At 27.9% G+C, this 18203-nt stretch overlaps 1 protein-coding gene across 9 annotated transcripts in view; it reads left to right on the plus strand.

Moving 5' to 3' along the window:
• Window positions 1-18203, plus strand: part of Stat92E (Signal transducer and transcription activator Stat92E) — a 157595-nt gene that overhangs the window by 58835 nt on the left and 80557 nt on the right. The window lies entirely within an intron of this gene.

Genomic DNA, 18203 nt, shown 5'->3' on the forward strand with positions numbered 1-18203 from the left:
TATAGAAAAATTTCGCATAAAAATTTGTTTATAGAAACTTTTTCCAAAATTTTATTGTTATAGAGATTTAACAAGAAAGATTACTAATTTGGGTAGAATTATACCAACTGTGGCAACCGTGGTGGTAATACAAATTTATATTCTAAGTTATATACGTTGCATATTCATGTTTTAAGATTAATAAAGTACTTAGACCCATTTTTGTTTGGTAAAATTTTTTAAATTTAACGAAAAGTATAGTAGGGAAAATTGTTTGGGAATGTATGGGAAAGTAGGGAACTTTTTTTGTTCTTGTAGGGTAAACCGAACATTTTCCGTGGCAACATTGACTATGAGCTATAGTCAGATTGACACAAAGCACCCATAGACATGTACCCCTTAATTTTCTTAGATATGCAACTGCGGTTTATCTCCCAGACCTATATGTTACTCCACAAATGCTTATGATTACTAATTCTGTAATGGTGGTTTAGGGTATGATATAGTCGGCCCCGCCCGACTTTCTACTTTACTTACTTGTTTTATAAATGAAGTATACATAAGTTTCGACATTGAAAATATGTATTTTTACACAATATATATTAAAAATGTCATGGATTAAATATGGCTCTTCTTTTCCTTCTTCTTTTCGATTTTCCCCTAAATTTATGTACAAATTCATATTTTATATTTTGTGTGTATTCATTCGTTTTAATTTAGGAATAGTTTAAAATAATTAAGGTATGCTAAAATACAAGAAAATGTGCTATAACCAACCCAAACTAAATTGGTCAAAGATACAAGTCAGCGGAACGTTAATACGATATGTCATGCCAATTAATAATTATTACATTTTCATTATTCTTGGAAACAGCCAAGAAATAAGAAATTATCTGTGACATTTTGAATAGAATTTAAATTTCCCTACCGGCATACAAGTTCATTGGAAAACCATTTTAATTTAAATAAACCATATATCAGCATTGAATGCATATTTATGTATGTATTATATGGATAATACACCTGTCCGTCTGTTGTGTGTGTGTGAGTGGTTTGCATTTTCGAACATCATTCTTAGAACTTGGGAATTTTCTAATACCATGGGCCGGGGCGGGCGGGCAATCACATAACATATATCAATGAAAATAATTGCACAATATTAAGGAAATTAATTACATCAAGTATATTATCGTAATGAAAATTTAATATATTATATAGATGTGGTATTACCACTTCTACCTACAAACCTAACAATATTTATGTTAGGCTAATCGTTATTCAATCAATTTGTGGCATAATTTATCATGTGTGTATGTGTGTGTTTCTTCATTCTCCTATAGCAGAGACATATTCAAAAATGGCCTTGTGAGAAAATGTATTTTAATGTAAAGGAAAACATTAGCTCCGTTCGAGAACCCCTTAATTTTTGATAATTATCACAAATCTTTTACTGGCAGTTATCAGGGATGGAAAATGAAGTACTTTAGTAGTTTTTTTTTCAATACTTTTTCACCGTAGTACTCCCACGAATGATTTAATACCTTTGGTGTAGATATTTTTAAGCCGATATCAGATTTATAGTACAATAGTTTTGACAAAATATTTTAATATTTTGCAAAAATCTTTAACAAACTTATTTGCTTTGCTCCTAGTCTTTAACAAATTTGGCAAAACAGACAAGTTCATTCGGGTAGAAAAAAATAAAAAATAAAAGCCATATTTTGTCAAACTTTTATTTCTATAGAAATTTTTGTCAAAATTTTATTTTATTTTTTGTTAACAATTTATTTCTATAGAAAATTTTCTCAACATTTTGAATTCTATAGAAAATTTTGTCAAAATTTTATTTCTATAGAAAATTTTGTCACAATTTTATTTCCATAGAAAATTTTGTCAAAATTTTATTTCTATAGAAAAATTTTCCAAATTTTTTTTCAAAAAAAAATTTTTCAAAATTTTATTTCTATAGAAAATATTATAAAAATGTTATTTTTATAAAAAATTTTGTCAAAATTTTATTTCTATATAAAATGTTGTCAAAATTTTATTTTTATAGAAAATGTTGTCCAAATTTTATTTCTATAGAAAATGTTGTCAAAATTTTATTTCTATAGAAAATTTTGTCAAAATTTTATTTCTTTAGAAAATATTATAAAAAATCTATAAAAATCTAATTTTTATAGATAATTTTGTAAAAATTTTATTTCTATAGAAAATGTTGTCAAAATTTTATTTCTATAGAAAAATTTTCCAAAATTTTATTGCTATAGAAAATGTTGTCAAAATTTTATTTCTATAGAAAATTTTGTCAAAAATGTATTTATTTAGAACATTTTGTAAAAATTTTATTTCGGTAGAAAATTTTACTTCTATAGAAAATTTTGTCAAAATTTTATTTCTATAGACAAATTTGTCAAAATTTTATTTCTATAGAAAATTTTGTCAAAATTTTATTTCTATAGAAAATATCAAAATTTTATATTTATAGAAAATTTTTTCAAAATTGTATTTCTACATAAAAAAAAAATAAAATTTGATTTCTATATAAAATTTTGTCAAAATTGTATCTCTATAAAAAATTTTGTCAAAATTTTATGTCTATAAAGCCACCGTGGTGCAATGGTTAGCATGCCCGCCTTGCATACACAAGGTCGTGGGTTCGATTCCTGCTTCGACCGAACACCAAAAAGTTTTTCAGCGGTGGATTATCCCACCTCAGTAATGCTGGTGACATTTCTGAGGGTTTTAAACCTTCTCTAAGTGGTTTCACTGCAATGTGGAACGCGGTTCGGACTCGGCTATAAAAAGGAGGTCCCTTGTCATTGAGCTTAACATGGAATCGGGCAGCACTCAGTGATAAGAGAGAAGTTCACCACTGTGGTATCACAATGGACTGAATAGTCTAAGTGAGCCTGATACATCGGGCTGCCACATAACCTAACCTAACCTAACCTAACCTATAGACAATTTTGTCATTTTTTTATTTCTATAGAAAATTTTGTCAAAATTTTATTTCTATAGAAAATTTTGTCAAAATTTTATTTCTATAGAAAAATTTTCCAAATTTTATTTCTATAGAACATTTTTCAAAATTTTATTTCTATAGAAAATATTATAATTTTTTTTTTTTTTTATAGAAAATTTTGTCAAAATTTTATTTCTATAGAAAATGTTGTCGAAATTTTATTTCTATAGAAAAATTTGCCAAAATTTTATTTCCATAGAAAATATTGTCAAAATTTTATTTCTATAGAAAATGTTGTCAAAATTTTATTTCTATAGAAAAATTTGTCAAAATTTTATTTCTATAGAAAAATTTTCCAAATTTTATTTCTATAGAAAATATTATAAAAATCTTATTTTTATAGAAAATTTTGTCAAAATTTTATTTCTATGGAAAATGTTGTCAAAATTTTATTTCTATAGAAAATTTGGTCAAAATTTTATTTCCATAGAAAATTTTGTCAAAATTTTATTTCTTTATAAAAAGTTTCCAAATTTTATTTCTATAGAAAATTTTTTCAAATTTTATTTCTTTGGAAAATATTATAAAAACTTAATTTTTATAGAAAATTTTGTAAAAATTGTATTTCTATAGAAAATTTTGTCAAACTTTTATTTCTATAGAAAAATTTGTCAAAATTTTATTTCTTTAGAAAATATTGTCAAAAATGTATTTATTTAGAACATTTTGTAAAAATTTTATTTCGGTAGAAATTTTTGTCAAAATTTTATTTCTATAGAAAATTTTGTCAAAATTTTATTTCTATAGAAAATTTTGTCAAAATTGTATTTCTATATTAAAAAAACATAAAATTTTATGTCTGTAGAAAATTTTGTCAAAATTTTATGTCTATAGAAAATTTTGTCAAAATTTTATTTCTATAGAAAATATCAAAATTTTATTTTTATAGAAAATTTTGTCAAAATTGTATTTCTATATTAAAAAACATAAAATTTGATGTCTATATAACATTTTGTCAAAATTGTATCTCTATAAAAAATTTTGTCAAAATTTTATGTCTATAGAAAATTTTGTCAAAATTTTATGTCTATAGAAGATTTTGTCAAAAATTTTTTTTTTATATAGAAAATTTTGTCAAAATTGTATTTCTTTAGAAAATTTTGTAAACATTTTATTTCGGTAGAACATTTTACTTCTATAGAAAATTTTGTCAAACTTTTATTTCTATAGAAAAATGTGTCAATATTTTCTTTCTATAGGAAATTTTGTCAAAATTTTATTTTAATAGAAAATTTTGTCAAAATTTTATTTCTATAGAAAATTTTGTCAAAATTGTATTTCTATATTAAAAAAAAATAAAATTTTATTTCTATATAACATTTTGTCAATATTAGTATATGGTCTCTAACAACCATGCAAAAATTGGTCCATATCGGTTCATAATTATATATAGCCGTAAGACGATAAAAAGCTAAAAAAATATTTAAAATTGAAGAGTTGACAAACACAATTTTATTTTCTTTAAAATCCAGTATAAAGGAGCTGTTTACAAGTACTTTGGCGCTCAAAAAAAAAACCTTTTCTGTACTTTCTTAAAAATTGTATTTTCCATCCCTTGACATTTTCCGGAGAGAGAGACTACATTTGACAGTTATGAGCAGTGTTGCCAGTATTGGGGATTTTTCCCCAATTTGGGGATATGTCCTCGTGAATGGGGACGGAATTTTTGAGTTGGGGACTTGGGGATTTGTTTGGGAATTTCCATAAATTTTGGGATTTTTGTGGGGATTTTTTCGAGAAATCGGTTTAATTTTTTTTAACAAAATGTTTTTCCTATAGGAAATTTTTTCACAATTCTATTTCTTTTTTGCCAAAAAGTTATTTCTTTAGAAAATTTTGTCAAAATTTTATTTCTATAGAAAATTTTGTCAAAATTTTATTTGTATCGAAAATTTTGTCAAATTTTTTTTTCTATATAAAGCTTTGTCAAAATTTTATTTCTATAGAAAAGTTTGTCAAAATTTTATTTCAATAGAAATTTTGTCAAAATTGTATTTTTATTGAAAATTTTGTCAAAATTGTATTTCTATTAAAAATTTTGTCAAAATTTTATTTCTATAGAAAATTTTGTCAAAATTTTATTTCTATAAAAATTTTTGTCAAAATTTTATTTCTATAGAAAATTTTGTCAAAATTTTATTTCTATAGAAAATTTTGTCAAAATTTTATTTCTATAGAAAATTTTATCGAAATTTTATTTCTATAGAAAATTTTGTTTCTATAGAAAATTTTGTCAAAATTTTATTTCTATAGAAAATTTTGTCAAAATTTTTTTTCTATAGAAAATTTTGTCAAAATTTTATTTCTATAGAAAATTTAGTCAAAATTTTATTTCTATAGAAAATTTTCTAAATTTTTCAGGTAGAAAGTTTTGTACAAAATTTATTTCTATGTAGAAAATTTTGTCAAAATATATAGAACATTTGTCAAAAAAATTTTTTTTTCTATATAGAAAATTTTCCCAATTTTTTTCTATATCCATTCATAAATACAAGGAACTCCGAACTCGCATTTTCATGTCTCCAGCATTTGGAAGACGATCATCAGTCTCTTGGTGTTGTTGTTCGAAATCTTGATCTTATTGCAGCTTGCTATATTATTATTACTGATTTCCTACAGCAGAGCCTTTTGTTTTATTTTTGTTAAAAAAAAATGTCAAAAATGTATTGGGGATTTTAGCGGGGAGTTTAAATTTAAATTGGGAATTTTTGGGGACGAAAACATCATAATTTGGGGACAAGAGCCAGAAAAATACTGGCAACACTGGTTATGAGGTAGAGAAATAGGAAGTTTTTTTCGAGAGAAATTTTTCTCCAGTGAAATCTTGCAAACCATATCAAACAAAGCACCAGTACAATGTACGCAGCTACAATTAGAAGTTAAAAAACATGGATGCCGTTCGCGTACTTTTTAGCAATTTTAAGCAAAGGGAGTAAAATACACTCTTACTCACTTGCTAGTTTTTACTGGACATTTTTTTTGTAAACGTACGCGAAAAGACCTATTATTAGTTTTCAAGAGGTTTAAGATTAAAGATTAAAAGTTCCTAAGATTTTAAGATTAATTCTAATTTAGATTCAGAGAAAAAAATAAAACAAATATCACCATACATACACAATTTTTGTGATTCAATCACGAAATTAATTGATCCAATGAATTTTTTAATAGATACACCCCATGATCAAGAATCGGAAATCGATATTTCGATATGTTACAAACGCAATGACAAACCAATTATACCTCCATCACCATTCTATGGTGGTGGGTATAACAAAATTGTGCATCCAGATATGTGAAACAACAGAAGGTAGGCAGCAACATCAATCTTCCTCGCTACCATTATACCATGATGGCCTAGTGTAAACATAAGCCATGAAGAAATGTACATAGTCAGGACATTTTACAACGAATTAAACTCAGAGCAATTCATTAAAGCATAACAAAAAGCTAGAGAGAATTCATTAAAATTCGAATGAAATAAAAACAAAACAGCAATAACTTGATGCTCTTACCGTTTCATGTTAATGCGTTACAACAACAACAGAAACCCCCTGAAGCAGAAAGGGGATCATTACATGATTGTAAAAATGTAGAGGGGAAAAGGAATAGCATGATAGGTATGATAGTTATAGTGCAAAGTGTCATGAAGTTATCTATAATGTGAATGACAAAGATGGTATTGGAATTTAATTAAAATTTTCGTTTGTAAGATATAAATTTAATGTGGACACTATTTTGCAGGAATATTGATACGGATCAAGCGTTTTTTTTTCAATTTGATGGAGAACGATACGCAATTATTGTGTGGAGAATTTAATACAATGGCTTATAACGGTCTTAATGTCATATTGCATGTACTGCTTACACACACACAAAATATATATTTTTTCTGATTCAATCACAAAATGAATTTCATGAAATGGGGTGTATCGGTCCATATTCATGAAATGGGGTGTATCCGCCCATGATTTGGTATAGCCCCCATATAGACCGATCTTCCGATTTTACTTCTTGGGCTTCTAGAAACTGTATTTACTATCCGATTTGCCTGAAAACGGAAATCTGGAGGTATTTTGGGACCATAAAGAGGTGTGTCGAAAATGGTCCGTATCGGTCCATGTTTCGGTGTAGCTCCCATATAGACCGATCTCTTATTTCTTGGGCTTCTAGAATCCGTAGTTTTTATCCAATTTGCCTGAAATTGGAAATCTAAATACAGGTATTTTAGGACCATTAAAAGGTGTGCCGAAAATGGTGCCTATCGGTCCATGTTTTGGTATAGCCCCCATATAGACTGATCTCCCGATTTTACTTCTTGGGCTTCTAGAATTCGTAGTTTTTACCCCATTTGTTTGAAATTGGAATTCTAGAGGTATTTGAGGTGTGTCGATGTGACAATTAATGGTGAGTATTGGTCCATGTTTTGGTATAGCCCCCATACGAGGGCGGTTCGGAAACTTCTTAGCCTATCAATGAAAGAGAATAGTTAGTTTTTCAAAAATATTTTTATTTTTCAATATAATCTTCTGAAACTTCATTACACTTAGTCCAACGCTTTTCGCAATTCTATCCCTTGATTAAAATAGTATTCCTCAAGGTCTTCAAAATAGTTGTTTACAACTGTAATTGCATCTTCATTTGAGGTAAAACGTTTGCCAGCAAGGATTTTTTTTTATATTTGGGAACAAGTAAAATTCACTGGGAGCTAAATCAGGAGAATAAGGTGGGTGGTCAAGCAACTCGTACTTTAATTCCTTTATTTTAGCCATTGTTAAAACACTCTTGTGCGCTGGTGCGTTGTCTTGATGAAAACTTATTTTTTTTTTGTTGTAAGCCAGGACGTTTTTCTCGAATTTGTACATTTAATTGATCCAAAAGGTTGCAATAGTACTCTGAATTTATTGTTTTACCCTTTTGCAGATAGTCAATCAATAAAATACCTTTGAAGTCCCAAAAAACCGTTGCCATAACCTTACCAGCCGATTGAATTGTTTTTGCCTTCTTTGGGGCACTTCCTCGAGCTTCAGTCCATTATTTGAATTGTTCTTTTATCTCTGGACATGTCTCATCAAAAGTTATGAAGCGACGCTTAAAATCCATCTTATTTCCCTTAAAACGATCCAAACAAGCTTGAGAAGTGTTCATTCTTATGTGTTTTTGATCCACTGTTAACAAATGCGGCACCCATCTTGCAGAAAGCTTATTCATCTGTAGTTCTTCATGCTAAATTAAATGGACTCGACCATTTGAGATGCCCATGATATTAGCAATTTCACGCACTTTCATTCGTCCATCATTTAATACCATATCATGGACTTTGGCTACAATTTCTGTTGTTTTTGCTGTTTTTGGACGTCCACTACGTGGTTCATCTTCAATGCTTGTACGACCACGTTTAAATTCAACAACCCAATTTTTTACTGTTGCATATGAAGGACCACTTTCACCTAACACATTCACCATATCAATGTGAATTTCTTGTCCCGATAAACTTTTTTTAAGTAAATATTTAATGACAGCACGCATTTCTAATTTTTCCATTGTAAAAAAAATTGCGGATGCGTCTTTTTTGAACACCTGTTTCTATATGAAGGAGTTGCCAGATCGAAACAAAATTTAACATGTGTTCATAACAGAGATGGATGTTTCCAAAACACTTAACTTTTTTCTGTTTATATCGCACTTTTTGTGCTAGGCTAAGAAGTTTCCGAACTGCTCTCGTACACTCAGAAAATTGAACGTCGTAACTACAAGTAAATTCCATAATATTGAGTAGTTCAAAATTTTACTCACAGTAAGTTAAATTTAACTATTGATGAACAAAATTAAATTAGTGGAAGTAAATTGAACTTACGGCCTTTACCAGCAAAATGGTTAAGAACTCCCAACGAGTTCCTAAATGGACTGAAGTAAATATAATAATAGGGAATACGTATTTTCTCTAACGTACGAAGAAGTTTCTCAGCGTTACTGAACTTTTACTGTGCAATATTACAAAGTCTAGTTGGACACGTAATTTCCATTTTTAGTATAAATAAACTAACGATGAATGTCAATTCTAACTACCGTTATGTTAATCTATTTCTAGACAATCTTTCGTCTCCGAAACATGTGCTCGTGTGGTGTTTCTACAAATAGACACCCTTGACTGTATGTGTTAATGAATAACAGGTTGGCTGATAAGTTCCCGGTCTAACAAAGAAAAACAAATTTTTTCGTCAAAATTCGTTTTTATTATTCAACATAGCTCCCTTCAAGAGCGATACAACGATTATAACGACCTTCCAATTTTTTGATACCATTTTGGTAGTACTCCTTCGGTTTTGCCTCAAAATAGGCCTCAGTTTCGGCGATCACCTCTTCATTGCAGCCAAATTTTTTCCTTGCGAGCATCCTTTTGAGGTCTGAGAAGAAGAAAAAGTCGCTGGATGCCAGATCTGGAGAATACGGTGGGTGGGGAAGCAATTCGAAGCCCAATTCATGAATTTTTGCCATCGTTCTCAATGACTTGTGGCACGGTGCGTTGTCTTAGTGGAATAACACTTTTTTCTTCTTCATATGGGGCCGTTTTGCCGCGATTTCGACCTTCAAACGCTGCAATAACGCCATATAATAGTCACTGTTGATGGTTTTTCCCTTCTCAAGATAATCGATAAAAATTATTCCATTCGCATCCCAAAAAACAGAGGCCATTACTTTGTCAGCGGACTTTTGAGTCTTTCCACGCTTCGGAGACGGTTCACCGGTCGCTGTCCACTCAGCCGACTGTCGATTGGACTCAGGAGTGTAGTGATGGAGTCATGTTTCATCCATTGTCACATATTGACGGAAAACCTCGGGTGTATTACGAGTTAACAGCTGCAAACACCGCTCAGAATCATCAACACGTTGTTGTTTTTGATTAAAATATGAGCTCGCGCGGCACCCATTTTGCACAGAGCTTCCGCATATCCAAATATTGATGAATGATATGACCAACACGTTCCTTTGATATCTTTAAGACCTCTGCTATCTCGTTCAACTTCATTTTACGGTCATTCAAAATCATTTTGGGGATTTTTTTTTTATGTTTTTATCGGTAACCACCTCTTTCGGGCGTCCACTGCGTTCAACGTCCTCCGTGCTCATTTCACCACGCTTGAATTTTTCATACCAATCAATTATTGTTGATTTCCCTGGGGCAGAGTCCGGCAACTCATTATCAAGCCAAGTTTTTGCTTCCACCGTATTTCTTCCCTTCAGAGAACAGTATTTTATAAAAATACGAAATTTCTTTTTTTTTTCCATTTTTTTCACAATAACAAAAGTTGCTTCACAAAACACGCTCTATCTCACAAACTAATTAACTTACAGACGTCAAATTTTGACACGAATCATTTGAAGGTTGGTATTATATAAAAAATAATATGCATTTAATACTAGCGACGCCATCTATGTGTCAGACCGGGGACTTATCAACCAACCTGTTAATACGACATTCACATTATACTTCCAAAATCCACTTTAACTAGATTTCAGTTGTCTTTTGCCCTATAAATAAGGGCTTTAAACCGCAATTTTAATAGATTTCATACCTAATGTGTATAAGGTATAAATTTGAAATTAAAAAAGGTTGGAATTTTCTTATTTCATAAAAAACATCCTTGCAATAATTTGGAAATTATGCAATTGCCAACGTGGTAAAATATCCCGTTGTTTTTAAAGGTTTACTCAGTCTACCAGTCTATCGGAATGTCGGTTTACAGAAATATGACAATCATAAATTAGGAAGTGCAAACTTCTTTTTAACAATTGGTAGCCCGTTGGATTCTGTATTAGAACCCACGACTATGTATGTTCCACAAGGCAACTACTACGACTTGGTACCGTAGTTAACATATTCACATTAAACTTCCAAAATCCACTTTAACTAGATTTCAACTGTCATTTGCCATATAAAACCCTCTATTATGTATAAAATATTGTAAAGAAAATTTCCCGGGAATTCCCGCACTTCATTCCCGGGAGCGATAAAATAGCAATTTCCCGAGAATTCCCGGGATCTCGTTCCCGGGAAAAAGACCCTACTTATATTCTATCACAGTTATTAAACATTTTGAACGAACAATCTGAATATAAAATTAAAATAGAAATGAAAACAAAACCCAGCTTATATTTAGTAACACAGTGAATTAAGATATTGCAACTCTGTAACTAACGTCAGTGTCCTCTTTAACATTCATTGTTCTGTGTATTCGTTGTTGTATTCGTAAACTTTCTAAGGTTAGTCTCTTTCTCTCTTCATTTTCCCTCTCTAACATAGTATGCGTACGTTTTTAAAATCAGCTGTGTGTCCATGGCGCAATACATGTTATGATAATGCTGTACTCTCCTTTTTATTTTCTATGACCATTCGATGTTCAGTTACTCTTGTATGTAAATTTCGTTTTGTTGTTCCTATGTATAAGAGATCGCATGCCTCTGCATGGAATTTCGTAAACAACATTGCTTTGTTGTTGTTTGTCAATTGGGGTTTTTACTTTCGAGAAAATGCAACTGAGTGTGAAGTTGGGCTTATAAGCAAAACATATGTTTTATCTAGCACTAACTGCCAGAATAAACATTAACCCTGGAAAGTCATCCTTATTTTTTGTACACGAACGTCATCCTTCGTCATTTTGACTACGGCTTATTTCAAGACGCTATAATTTGCATCATTATATTTGCCATTATTTGTTTGCTTATCGGCGCATGCGCACCACGGCGTTAGCTAGAGCATGAAGAATTATTTGTATTTCAACTTCAACTCCTATTTCATGTCAATGCCTGGGAATAAAAATGAACTGCGATGATTGAGATCTTAATACACTTCGATAATATATGACCAAATCCATATTCACTAGTTCAAAAATACTAGATACTGGGGCAGAGAATAGAAAACGGAATAGCCATGGATGAAGAACATTTCCGACGAGTAACCGAAGCATTGTATCAATGTCAGTCAACTTGAATCTCCGATGTTGCCCAACGAAGGCTTACTCAATTTGCCCATGGGATTTTGATTGTTATTATGATGCGCCTTCATTTTGTATTTGGAAACTTAATTAAGTAGCAATATTTCATAGATAAATCTCTAATTGTACAGAAATTTGTATGGATTTCAAGTGATATTGCTGATGAGCATGGGACCCAAGGATAACTTTCCAGGGTTTTTGAATAAATAAATAAATAAATAAGAATAAAACAAAAATTCATAAAATAGTTGATTTTATATAACTTCAATTTATCATTTTCCAAACGACTAAAATGCATCTTAGATAGAAAATGAAATTATGCGTCGTCATTTTGACGTAGGATGACTTTCTTAGGTTAACAATAATTCCCGCCGTGACTTTTGTATTTAACATTTTTTCTGACTTTTTTTATAGCTTTTTTGGGGGGAAAATCTAGGGTTTTTTTTGCGAAACAATTCTGGCAACTCTAATCCGGACATTCGAACATGTAAGTGTTGATGGAATGTTCGTCTCATTCCATTATGAATGCAGTTAATCTCTGACGTACATATCGTACTTAAATGCTCTTATGCGAAGGACATTTCACAATAGTTCCACGCTACTTTTGTTAAGTGAATGCGAAATTTAAATGTATACCTTTGTTTTTTTCAATGAAGCAAACATCAAGTGGACGGTAAAGGATTATGAGTAAGCCCTGAAGTATGGGAATTATAAATATTTTCCCATGCAAATATTTGGAATATGACAGTAACTACTATAAAAGTAAGTAAGAATGTATTTATCATAGTAAAAATTGAGTTGGGTTGAGCCAGACAGAAGCTCTTAAATCCTGCACCATCATGTATGCACTGCAAAAAAAACTTGCCCGGTTTCAAAGATTTTGTTTTTACACCAATGATGTTGGTATTGATTCCGGGCCCAAGAAGCAGATAATTGAAGTAAGGCCAAAGAAGATACAATTCTCGTTTAAGTAAAGTTTTGCGTATTTGATACTAGGACAAACAATTTTCAATTAAATAATTTTTCTGCTTTTTTCTTTATCTGCTCCGAATTTGGAAAACTTAAGTTTCCAAATTCGGACTCGGCTTCTGGTAGAAAGTATGCTATGCTTCAAGTAAAAAAAAGGATCTCTTGGACAGTCTTCTTTGCTATATAACGACAAGAAATCTTTGGCATCATGACAAAATTTTCTTTCACAGAGTGTAAAAATAAAGTCTAACCCTAATTTGAGCAATTATTGAAGATCGAATCAGAACGATCCATGGTGATTGGATATTAATTAATTAATTAATACTTGAATCCTAGGAACTGCAAGGATACACTGAATAATGTTTGTCGTATTTTGATGTAATGTCATTAAAATACGAATTCGAATTTTGCTTACACAGAAAAAATTTTTCACCAAAATATGGAACAATCTACCTCACCATATCCAAACAATTAGCAACGTTTCTATATTTAAGAAGGAGTTAACTAAAATTTTTGATTAAAATTTTCAATTAATATTAATTTTCATAATAGATATATACACAGGAAAAAATTTCAAGAAAAATTTTCCAATTAAAATTTTAATTGAGTTTTAAAAAATATTCAATTAAAAATTTAATTGAATCAACAAATTTTTTAATTGAAACAAAAATCAATCACGAAAATTATAGTATCAATTAATTTTTTAATTGAATCAATTAATTTTTTAATTGATACTATCATTTCTGTGATTGAAGACATTTCAATTAAAAATTAATTGGATCAATTAATTTCGTGATTGAATCACAAACATTTTTTTTGTGTGTAGTTATAATTTAATATTACGTTTATTTATATTCACCGACTGTAATTGTTATTGTTTAATCTGCAAATTATCCTAGCCCATATCTGATAAGATTTAGTTCTTGTTGTGTTAGGTTTAAATAAATAAAAAAAAAAACAAATAAAGATAGTTCTAATTAAAATTTTAGTTGAATTTTTAAAAATATTCAATTACAAATTTAATTGATTTAACAAATGTTTTAATTAATAAACAAAAATCAATCAAAAGAATTTATAAGATTAATTAATTTTTTAATTGGATCAATTCATTTTTTAATTGACTTTGGTGATTAATACTATCATTTCTGTGATTGAAGACATTTCAATAACGAAATTAATTGGATCAATTAATTTCGTTATTGAATGCAAAAATTATTTTTTTTTTGTGTGTAGCATAGAATACCCATTTCTCTGTTATAAAGTTTTTTTCCTTGTCCAAAAGTCGATAAAATTTTCAATGAAGTCGTTTTGTCAACTTAAAAACACGACAAAAACTTTAATAATTCTAAAAAAATGTTTAAAGCTACTGAAACCGTCTTTAAAAGTTTGTTGATTTTTGTATCTTCACTAAACTGAACCAAATATTTACAATTTACACAATATTAAGGGAAAATTTCTTTACAATAAGGAAATTTTAATTAAAATAATGGTTTTAAGATTTGTCAAAATTTTATTTCTATAGAAAATGTTGTTAACATTTTATTTCTAGAGAAAATTTTGTCAAAGTTATATTTCTAGAGAAAATTTTGTCAAAATTTTATTTCTATAGAAAATTTTGTCAACATTTCATTTCTAGAGAGAATTTTGTCAAAATTTTATTTCTATAGCAAATTTTGTAAAAATTTTATTTCTAAAGAAAATTTTGTCAAAGTTTTATTTCTATAGAAAATTTTATCAAAATTTTGTCAAAATTTTATTTCAAAATTTTTGACAAAATTTTCCATAGCAATAAAATTTTGACAATTTTTTTTCTATAGAAAATGTGTAAAAATTTTATTTCTATAGAAAATTTTGTCAAAATTTTATTTCTATATTAAATTTTGGCAAAATTTTATTTCTATAGAAAATTTTGTCACAAGTTTATTTCTGTAGACAGTTTTGTCAAAGTTTTATTTCTATAGAAAATTTTGTAAATATTTTTATGTCTATAGAAAATTTTGTTAAAATTTTATTTCTAAAGAAAATTTTGCCAAAATCTTATTTCTATAGAAAATTTTGTCAATTTTTTCTCTATAAAAAATGTTGTTAAAATTGTATTTCTGTAGAAAATTTTGTCAACATTTTATTTCTATAGAAAATTGTGTCTAAATTTTATTTATATAGAAAACTTTATTTCTAGAGAAAATTATATTTCATAGAAAATTTCGCCAACATTTTATTTCTATAGAAAATGTTGTCAAAATTTTATTTCTATGGAAAATGTTGTTAAAATTGTATTTCTATAGAAAATTTCGTCAAAGTTATATTTCTATAGAAAATTGTTTCAAAATTTGACAAAATTTTCTCTAGAAATAAAACTTTGACAAAATTTTCTATAGAAATAAAATTTTGAAAAAAATTTCTAAAAAAAAAATTGACAAAATTTTCTAAAGAAAAAAATTGACGAAATTTTCTATTGAATAAAATTTTCTCTAGAAATAAAATTGTCTATAGAAATAAAATTTTGGCAAAATTTTCTAAAGAAATAAAATTTTGACACAATTTTCTATAGAAATAAAATTTTAACAAAATTTTTCTATAGAAATAACATTTTGACACAATTTTCTATAGAAATTAAATTTTGTCACAATTTTATTTCTATAGAAAAATTTTGTTAAAATTTTATTTCTGCAGAAAATTTTGCCACAATTTTATTTCTATAGACTATTTTATTTCTAGAGAAAATTTTATTTCTAGAGAAAATTTTTTTCTCAAAATTTTGTCAAATTTGTTTTCTTTAGAAAATTTTATCAATTTTAGTTCTATAGAAAATTTTGTCAAAGTTTTATTTCTATAGAAAATTTTGTCAAAATTTTATTTCTATAGTAAATTTTGTAAAAATTTTATTTCTATAGAAAATTTTGTCACCATTTTATTTTTTTATATAGAAAATTTTGTCAAAATTTTATTTCTATATTAAAATTTGCCAAAATTTTATTTCAATAAAAAAGTAAAGGTTTTATTTCTATAGCAAATTTTGTCAACATTTTTATGTCTATAGAAAATTTTGTAAATATTTTATTTCTAAAGAAAAATTTGCCAAAATCATATTTTTATAGAAAATTTTGTCAATTTTTTCTCTATAGAAAATTTTGTCAAAATTTTATTTCTGTAGAAAATTTTGTCAAAATTTTATTTCTGTAGAAAATTTTGTCAAAATTTTATTTCTGTAGAAAATTTTGTCAAAATTTTATTTCTGTGGAAAATTTTGTCAAAATTTTATTTCTGTAGAAAATTTTGTCAAAATTTTATTTCTGTAGAAAATTTTGTCAAAATTTTATTTCTGTAGAAAATTTTGTCAAAATTTTATTTGTATAGAAATGTTTTTCAAAATTTTATTACTCTAGAAATTTCGTTCAAAATTTTATTACTCTAGAAAATTTAGTCAATATTTTATTACTCAAGAAAATTGTGTCAAATTATTATTATTTCTATAAAAAAATCTTGCAAAATCTTATTTCTATAGAAGAAAAGAATATTTCTATAAAAAAAAAATTTTGCCAAAATCTTATGTCTATAGAAAAAAAATATTTCTATAGAAAATGTTGTCAAAATTGTATTTCTATAAAAATTGAAGTGCACATCTTTGTTGGAGAGGAATAGTATGTTCGTTTTTCGCGCTGAAATTTTCGCGGTTACTTTATTAAAACAGCTCAATACAAGGCAGAAAACCTAAAATTAACTCAATTGATGCACATTTTCTTTTTCCTCAAGATTTCGGCAAGACTTTGCAGGAATATGTTTATTTTCATTTATTGCTTTGTTTATTTCAGGAAAAGTAATCGCGAAAATAAAGTGATTTTCAACTCGAAAATCGAACATAGCACCCACCTTTATGATTACTTGAATTTAATAAGAAACCGAAAAATTTATTTTTAATTGCATAACTTACTAAACCAGACAGGCTTGAAGGAATGGGAAAGTACATTTCCACACATTCATACGTAATACCAATTTATGTACATTTAGAAACGTTTGTTTTCTTGTTGTTCTCTTGGAATAAATTTTAATTAGAAGGGACATACGCATCGGTAAATATGACAATTTATTAACAAAAAAAAGTATATCCAAGGTAGCGACATGGCTATGAAGTCTGCTGACATAATACTCCCATTCATCTGTTTATTAAGAGATTGCACGTGCATTGACATTTTTTTTGTACTTTGGTAACCCTGACAATACTCCCGTCTTACCTTTCCTCTTAAAAATTCTTTGTTTGTTGACTTGTTTGTTGTTTCTATAACAAACAGGAGAAGATGGCTTGTTCTGTAATGAAATTGTTTTGTCTTGTCTTGTTACCAACGACGACACCACCACCAGATAAAAGGGTATTTGGGCCACTTACTTCGTGTTTTTTTATAGATTTTATCTATTTCTATCTCCTTGTCTCCTTTTCTCTCTCTCTCCATGGTAACGACAGCTGATTTAGTTACGATGTTACATTTGTTGTATCACTTGAGATGAATACAACAAATGGTTTGATGAACATGGGATGGTGGTGGGGTGTGCAGAGGAGAGGGGGGGCGGAGGTGTTCTTTCAAAAATGGATTATTTTTCGTGTATAAGAGGTGGGGGTTATTTTGTTTTTGTTATTTATATGTTTGTATTTTGTAAACTTTAAAGTTTATTGTGGCCAATTTAAAACAACTAAGTAAGGATTTTTCCTAATACTCTTGATATGATGTATACCATAAAAAAATAACACACACTGAAACAAATATTGTAAGCATACACATTTTATTCCTTTGGCCCTGGAAAGTAATTTTTAGTGTTTGTTGCACTAATGTCGTCTTTCATCATTTTTTGGCTATGGCACTTTAATGTTTATACCCTTCACCACTACTGTCGTACAGGGTATAATAAGTTTGTGACGCTAAGAAGGATCGGTCTTAGACCCATCTTTTAGTATACCGATCGTCTGAGAATTAAATTCTCAGTCGATTTATCGAATCCTTGATATATATATATATATATATATAATATATATATATATATATATATATATATATATATATATATATATATATATATATATATATATATATATATATATATATATATATATATATATATATATATATATATATATATATATATATATATATATATATATATATATATATATATATATATATATATATATATATATATATATATAATATATATATATATATTATATTATATATATATATATATAT

Source organism: Haematobia irritans, chromosome 1 (genome assembly GCF_050003625.1).
Source record: "Haematobia irritans isolate KBUSLIRL chromosome 1, ASM5000362v1, whole genome shotgun sequence".
NCBI lineage: Eukaryota > Metazoa > Arthropoda > Insecta > Diptera > Muscidae > Haematobia > Haematobia irritans.